This window comes from Talpa occidentalis, unplaced genomic scaffold (assembly GCF_014898055.3).
Source record: "Talpa occidentalis isolate TD23 unplaced genomic scaffold, MPIMG_talOcc4v2.1 talOcc4.426, whole genome shotgun sequence".
NCBI lineage: Eukaryota > Metazoa > Chordata > Mammalia > Eulipotyphla > Talpidae > Talpa > Talpa occidentalis.
Window position 1 is genome coordinate 27,138 of NW_023604585.1, and position 6,125 is coordinate 33,262.

Here is a 6,125-nt window from a genome sequence, read left to right on the forward strand (position 1 = left end):
TATTTGTACTTAATGGATATCTGTAAAGTGTTCTTTATTAATTTGCCTGAAACAGCAATGGAAATCCCTTGGTTGGAACTTGGGACATTGGGAAATTGTAAGTTTGATGTGGTGAAAATGAAGGTACTCTTTGGGGATATCCTGGTCTCTGTTCTGAATCTCATGGTGCACTTATTTGACCACAGGTGGGGATTCTGGCAGCAATTCTGGGTGTCATGTATGGGCTGGACATGCAGTGAGAAGACAATGCTGATGTGCCCACTACAACCTAGGCAGATCTTTCTGTTGATTAAATGGGAACTATGTCCAAGATCCTGGAATGTACTTTGATGCTGTTTCTGTTTGAACAATGCCTTATAGGTCCTTATTTCTTTGAAAGTAATAACAGTAGTGAAAGACTAGGCCAGAGCCTGTGGTGGGCACTGCAGATTGTTTTAAACAGCACACACATGATTCTGAGTTACATTGGGGCAAACCAAAGTATGGGTGTAGTCTATTAAGTAGAACTCTGTAAGCAGCAGACTCCTATTCATAATAATTACCCATGGCTCTATAAGATAATGAAGCAGTTTATGAGTAAGAAAAGGAAGGTGGGGGCCTCCCTGGTGGCACAAGGATTAAGACGCCACCTATGAAGCTATTTGCAGCCACTGCAGCACGAGTTCGATTTCCGGCCAGCCAGGGAGCTACCCACATGGCGCAGCAGACCTCTCCTGTCTCACCCGCTGCTCCCCTCAGCAGTGTATTTCAGTCATCTGCCTGTTCTGTTCCCCGCTCTGTCTCTGGTGAATCCTCTCACCCTCCGCACCTCTGGCCTGTACCCCAGCACTTGTATGAATAAATAAATAAATCTTTAAAAAAAAAAAAGAAAAAGAAAAAGAAGGTGGGATTCCATTTCAGAGTTTGGCTACTGAACGTTCTTGACATTTAATAGCTCTTGAATGGGTTCTATGAAAACCCTGTTAATCATCATATTTGGTTAACAGACATCATGATTATCCCTGGCAATGGAGAATGGATTGTAATTAGTTTCCTTTCTCTGCCATATATCTACACTTGCATTTTCTTACTTTTGCCCCAATCCTAACTTCTATGAGAATCAGTTTTAAGGCTGAAAGTCTTAGCCCTCTCTCACATTTCTACTTATTCTTCATAACCCACGTCAGATGTCATGTCTTCTGGGCCATATTCCTGATCTGCTAGTGGAATCACTCATTCCTTCCCTTGTACTAACTTATTTCAGATAAACATACTCACTGTGCTGTGTTAGAGTGTGTTTCCATGTGCATCATTCCCAGGGGACAAGCTGCTGGACTTCAGAGTTTTCCTTCTGTATCTGGATGCTGAGTTCTGGAGGCATGGCCCTGGCCCCGCAGCAGGAGTGTAAGAGGACTTGATGGGTTGCATTGGGTGGAATTTAATGTGGCTGGAGAAAAACTCCATGGACCACATGTATTTCTATGATAATTTTTCTGAGAAAAATCAAACTCAGCCACTAATATTTGTCTCCAGTTGTCCCCAGAGAGAAAACATAATTTCTCTCTATTGGCCTGCAGGATCAGGAGAATTGTGACAGGGAACAGCATGTGGGTGTGTGGGGGACAGGAGGCACAACTGGTGCTTTATGGCCAGACATCTTGAATGCAAGGCCAGGTCCCCATGGAAGTCACAGTTTCCTCCAGGGGGGCAGGAGTGAAGGAGGAAGAGAATGAGGAGGAGAGGCCACAGGGAGGCTGAGAGGTTTCCCGTAGTTTAGAGGGGAGAGATGCAGGGTGAGGCGCGAGTTGGTCACCTGCCCCAGAGAACTGGAAAATCCTGGCTGTGTTTCAGGGCGTGGAAGTCTTGGTGACCTGCTCCCAGCTCCACCCTACCCCGGGCTGCGTTACTGCTCCGGGGTGTGTCTATACTAGAAATACTGTGAAGCCAACCTGTGAGATGGAAGACCTGAGCTTTAGCCCTCTTCTGTCACTTACGACGTGTGTGTCCTTGGACAGGCCTGGTCAGATCAGAGGCAAACCATTGTGTTGGAAAATAAATGTAGGTAACAGCTTATAACTGGGCCATGTGTATCATGATAGATAGACATAATGGTAGTAGTAATAATAAGTACTAATAATGCAATAACTAGTAATAATAGTAATAAATTATATGCTATGTTAAAAAGGACTCTGTATTTTCTTAGTTAATCATAACGACAGTATGACAAGGTAACTTGTTTTATTTCATACATGGAGATGATGAGATTTAGAGAGCTCAATGAATGATTTAAAAAAAATCATTCACACACACACACACAGGAAAGAAATAGGCTTGGATTCCAGTCCTGCTCTTCTGTAAGTAGTATGTAATATATTGAGAATACATACACACACACACACATATGCATTAAAATATTAATACTTAAGCTAATTGTACCTAGATTTCAGAATTCTTTTTAAAAGTGTTTATTGGGGCCTCTCTGGTGGTGCAAGGGGTTAAGCACCGCACTATGAAGCAATCGCAGCCTCTGCAGCGTGAGTTCGATCCCCAGCTGGCCAGGGAGCTACCCACATGGTGCAGCAGACCTCTCCTATCTCGCCCGCTGCTCCCCTTAGCAGTGTATTTCAGTCAGTCTGCCTGTTCTGTTTCCCGCTCTGTCTCTGGTGAATCCTCTTACCCCCTACACCTCTGGCCTGTACCCCCGCTCTTGTATGCATAAATAAATAAATCTTTAAAAAAGTGTTTATTGAAGTAACATTGGTTTATAACACTGTATGTGATTTAAAGGCCACACCTCTGTAAATGTATGTTATCACACCACCCACCACCACGTCTCAGTAATCCTCCACTGCAGTCTACTAGGCTTGCTGTGACCCCTCCCTTTCTAGTGGCCTCAGTTCATGAATATCAGGATTCTTGTGATGTGAACAGTTCTCATAAAAGAACACTTTAGAGAGCAGAGATATACAAATATAGCTGCTACCACCAAAATGCCTCCTCCAAGCAGAGAGAGCAGAGCTGGCAATGAATGCAGAGAGACAAAGCAAGAAGTGTTTTCAACAACTACGCTACACATAAAACCTACAGCAATTGTTGCTAATTGTCTAAATTTGGTATCAGGTGGAATTGATATGAGAGGCCCAGTCCAAAATTACTCCCTATGACAAGTTTGCAAATAAGGTTATTCAACTCAGTGGTATTTATTGATATTTCAGATAATGGCCCAAGATGGAAAAGCATCCTCTTTTCTCCACTTCTTCCTTTGCGCAGTCAAGCACAAATGCAGTCCTTGGATGACTAGGAACCAGAGGGGTAGGATGTGCGTATGTGGGGGTGTCTTTCTGTGTGTGCGTGCTTGGAGGCGGAGGGTCTCAACCCAGGATCATTTGTGAAATGAGGAAGTCCCAGGGCTCTTGCAGCTCCTATCATCTCCTACAAGGTCACTCAGCAGTCAGATCTTCCCGCTGCAAGCTCCCCACAACCACATCCGCGCCATGATTCACTGTGGCAGAGTGGCTAACTCATGGACTCTTGTGTCATACAGTGGCATTTCCTTGCCTGGTTTGCTCTTGTGGGTCCCCAGCATTTATATGCTCCTCCTTTTAAATAAGTGGAGCTGAATCTGCTTTGAATCACGAGACAGCGCAGGGCAGAAGCTGGCAATTGCTGTGTCTGCTGGCAATGTCTCTACAACTCAGTCCAAATTCCTGGAGCCTGAGGTCCTGCAGAAGGCCTGAAGGAGTGCAGCCTGGTCAGCAAATCCCAGACCAGAAACAGAGTCAGCCCTGAGGAAGGAGCCAGCCACATCTGTCAAGCCTTCCTAGGCTTGTGACCTGGTTGTATCAGCAAGGAACCCCACATTGGGCCCTTTGTCACTTTGAGGAATTTCATTGATGACTCTGCAGTCAGGGCTTTTGTTGAGTACCAGGTACCTAATGCTTTTCCCCTCCTCCAGAGAAGAAAACAGCAAATCAGTCATTATACACTGGAAACTTTAAGCAAATGAAATTGTGCAAAAGAGAAGAAAACAATGCAAGATATGACACAATGACATAGAAGAGGGTGACTTGCCTTATTATCAATAAAAGTGAATGCACTAGTGTATTTACATGTAATAAAAGCACTATTAACAATCTTGTTCTTCACAGATAAATAAATCTAGTAATTTAATTTGAGAAAGAGACCATGTTGTCAATGAGTAAATGCAGATTTGGGAAAAGGACATATAGATTCCACCAACAGTCTGTCTTTGTGACCAATTCAGAATTTCACCCATTTCTATTAAGGTCTTCTGCATTGTATTCGGTTCAAAATAGATGAGAGTTTATATTTTGCTGAAGATTAAAGAAAAGAAGACATTTGGGAATGGATGCAATTCTTAGTAATTATCAGTCAGGCACCTGTTAGGGTTAATATTTGAAAATGAATGAGACTGTTCTCACTATTACTTGCATCCCCATAATCAGTGCATGATTCATTTTAAAACAGTATTATTATTGCCACTCAAGCCTGGAAGAGTTTGCAGGTCTTAGGAGAGAGTATAGTTTCCCGTGAAATCTCCCCAGGTCTTTATTTTAGAAATAAGTGCATTATGCATGCTTTAAACTCAGGTTGATGGTGGGTAAATATGTGTAAATTATTCTGTAGCATCCATCATCATTTTTTGTGTCTGTCCTTCCATCCAACAAATATCTCTTGCTTACCTGCTAGGTTCTGAGGTAGTGTAACTCACCTGTGAATGTGTCAGTGAACCAGCACCCCAAGATCAACTCACGGGCGCTACAGTCTTGTTTATTGAGTGTAGACTTTTGATGTTAATGTTGATGCTATTGGTTTTTAGAAGAAAGAGCGGACAGTGAGGAGGACCACAGTAACTTGCCACCCATCATATTGTGAGTTCCCTGTAGCTGCAATTATTTGAACCTAAGCTGAGTCACCATATGCCAGTGTGGTAGTTTAAGGAGATAACTTGTAAGATTTCCCAAAGTGGAAAATATAGGACAATATGACTTCTATAGGTTTTCGTCCCTAACTCTATTGTTTAAATTATTCTCACGGGAAAATGTCAGGAAAACAATGTCCAAGAAATATTTCCTAAATAGGATAAATATTTCAAAGTGTGAATGAATGAAAGATGAACTGCAACTGATTTTCTTTTGTGAGATCAGAGATGAACCTGGGTAAATCGCTCTTTTGACTATTAAAGTAGAGACTATCATGCTGGCTGAGTACACCTCCATTCTTGGAGATCTTTATGCATAATTATAACAAAAAATAGTGAACATGATGTTCCAGGTTCTCTGTTACATACTTTCCATTCATGATTGCAATGAATCCTCACAGTAATTCTACAATATTCCTAAAGGAATGTATTATTATCCTCATTTTAGAGATGAGTGAAGTAAGGCTTGAAGAACTTGAGATACTTGTCCAAGCTCCCAGAGTTAGAGGCTAAGCCAGGGTTTGAACCTAGAGCCACCATGACTCCAAGCTTCGTGCTCTTTGTCACAGTCTCAGTGGCATTTTCCAGGAGGCATTAGGGCTCTTGAAGTCCCTCTAGGCTGTGGGATTCTAACATTTGGTGGAGAGGCTAGGTTCTACTAGTTCATAATGTGTGTCCATTCAGCCCACATTCACCAGGGATGTTATGGTGAATGACCTTTAGAAAGACTACTATGAGATGCAATTATCTTTTAAATAATGATGAAAATTTTTTTTCACAACTTGGTGTCATAAGGTTATAGACAAATCACTTTGAAAGCCAGAGGTCTGCCAAGTAAATGTAATGGATAGAAACACTGCATTTTAATTCAATTAGAACATGATTGACACATAGACAATACCACTTTGTTGTGTGGGTTGCTTGTCTGGGGTTGTACATGACAGTCCTCAGTCATCTCTGCCACTGAAAAGCTTGTCATGGAAAGACTGCCCTTGACCAATGGAGGCATGGAAACCTAAGAAAGAAGTCCCAGGGCATTGCAGTATAGGCCAGAGGGCAACACAAGGGAAGCTAACACACAGGCACCGCATAATTAAACAAAATGGCAATTCCTTTAGCAGAAAACATGCAGGTGGCCTTATCCATTCTTCCAGATAGAGATGAAAGGGCCAGCTCTGGACTTTCCTGAGTCACAGCTGATGGA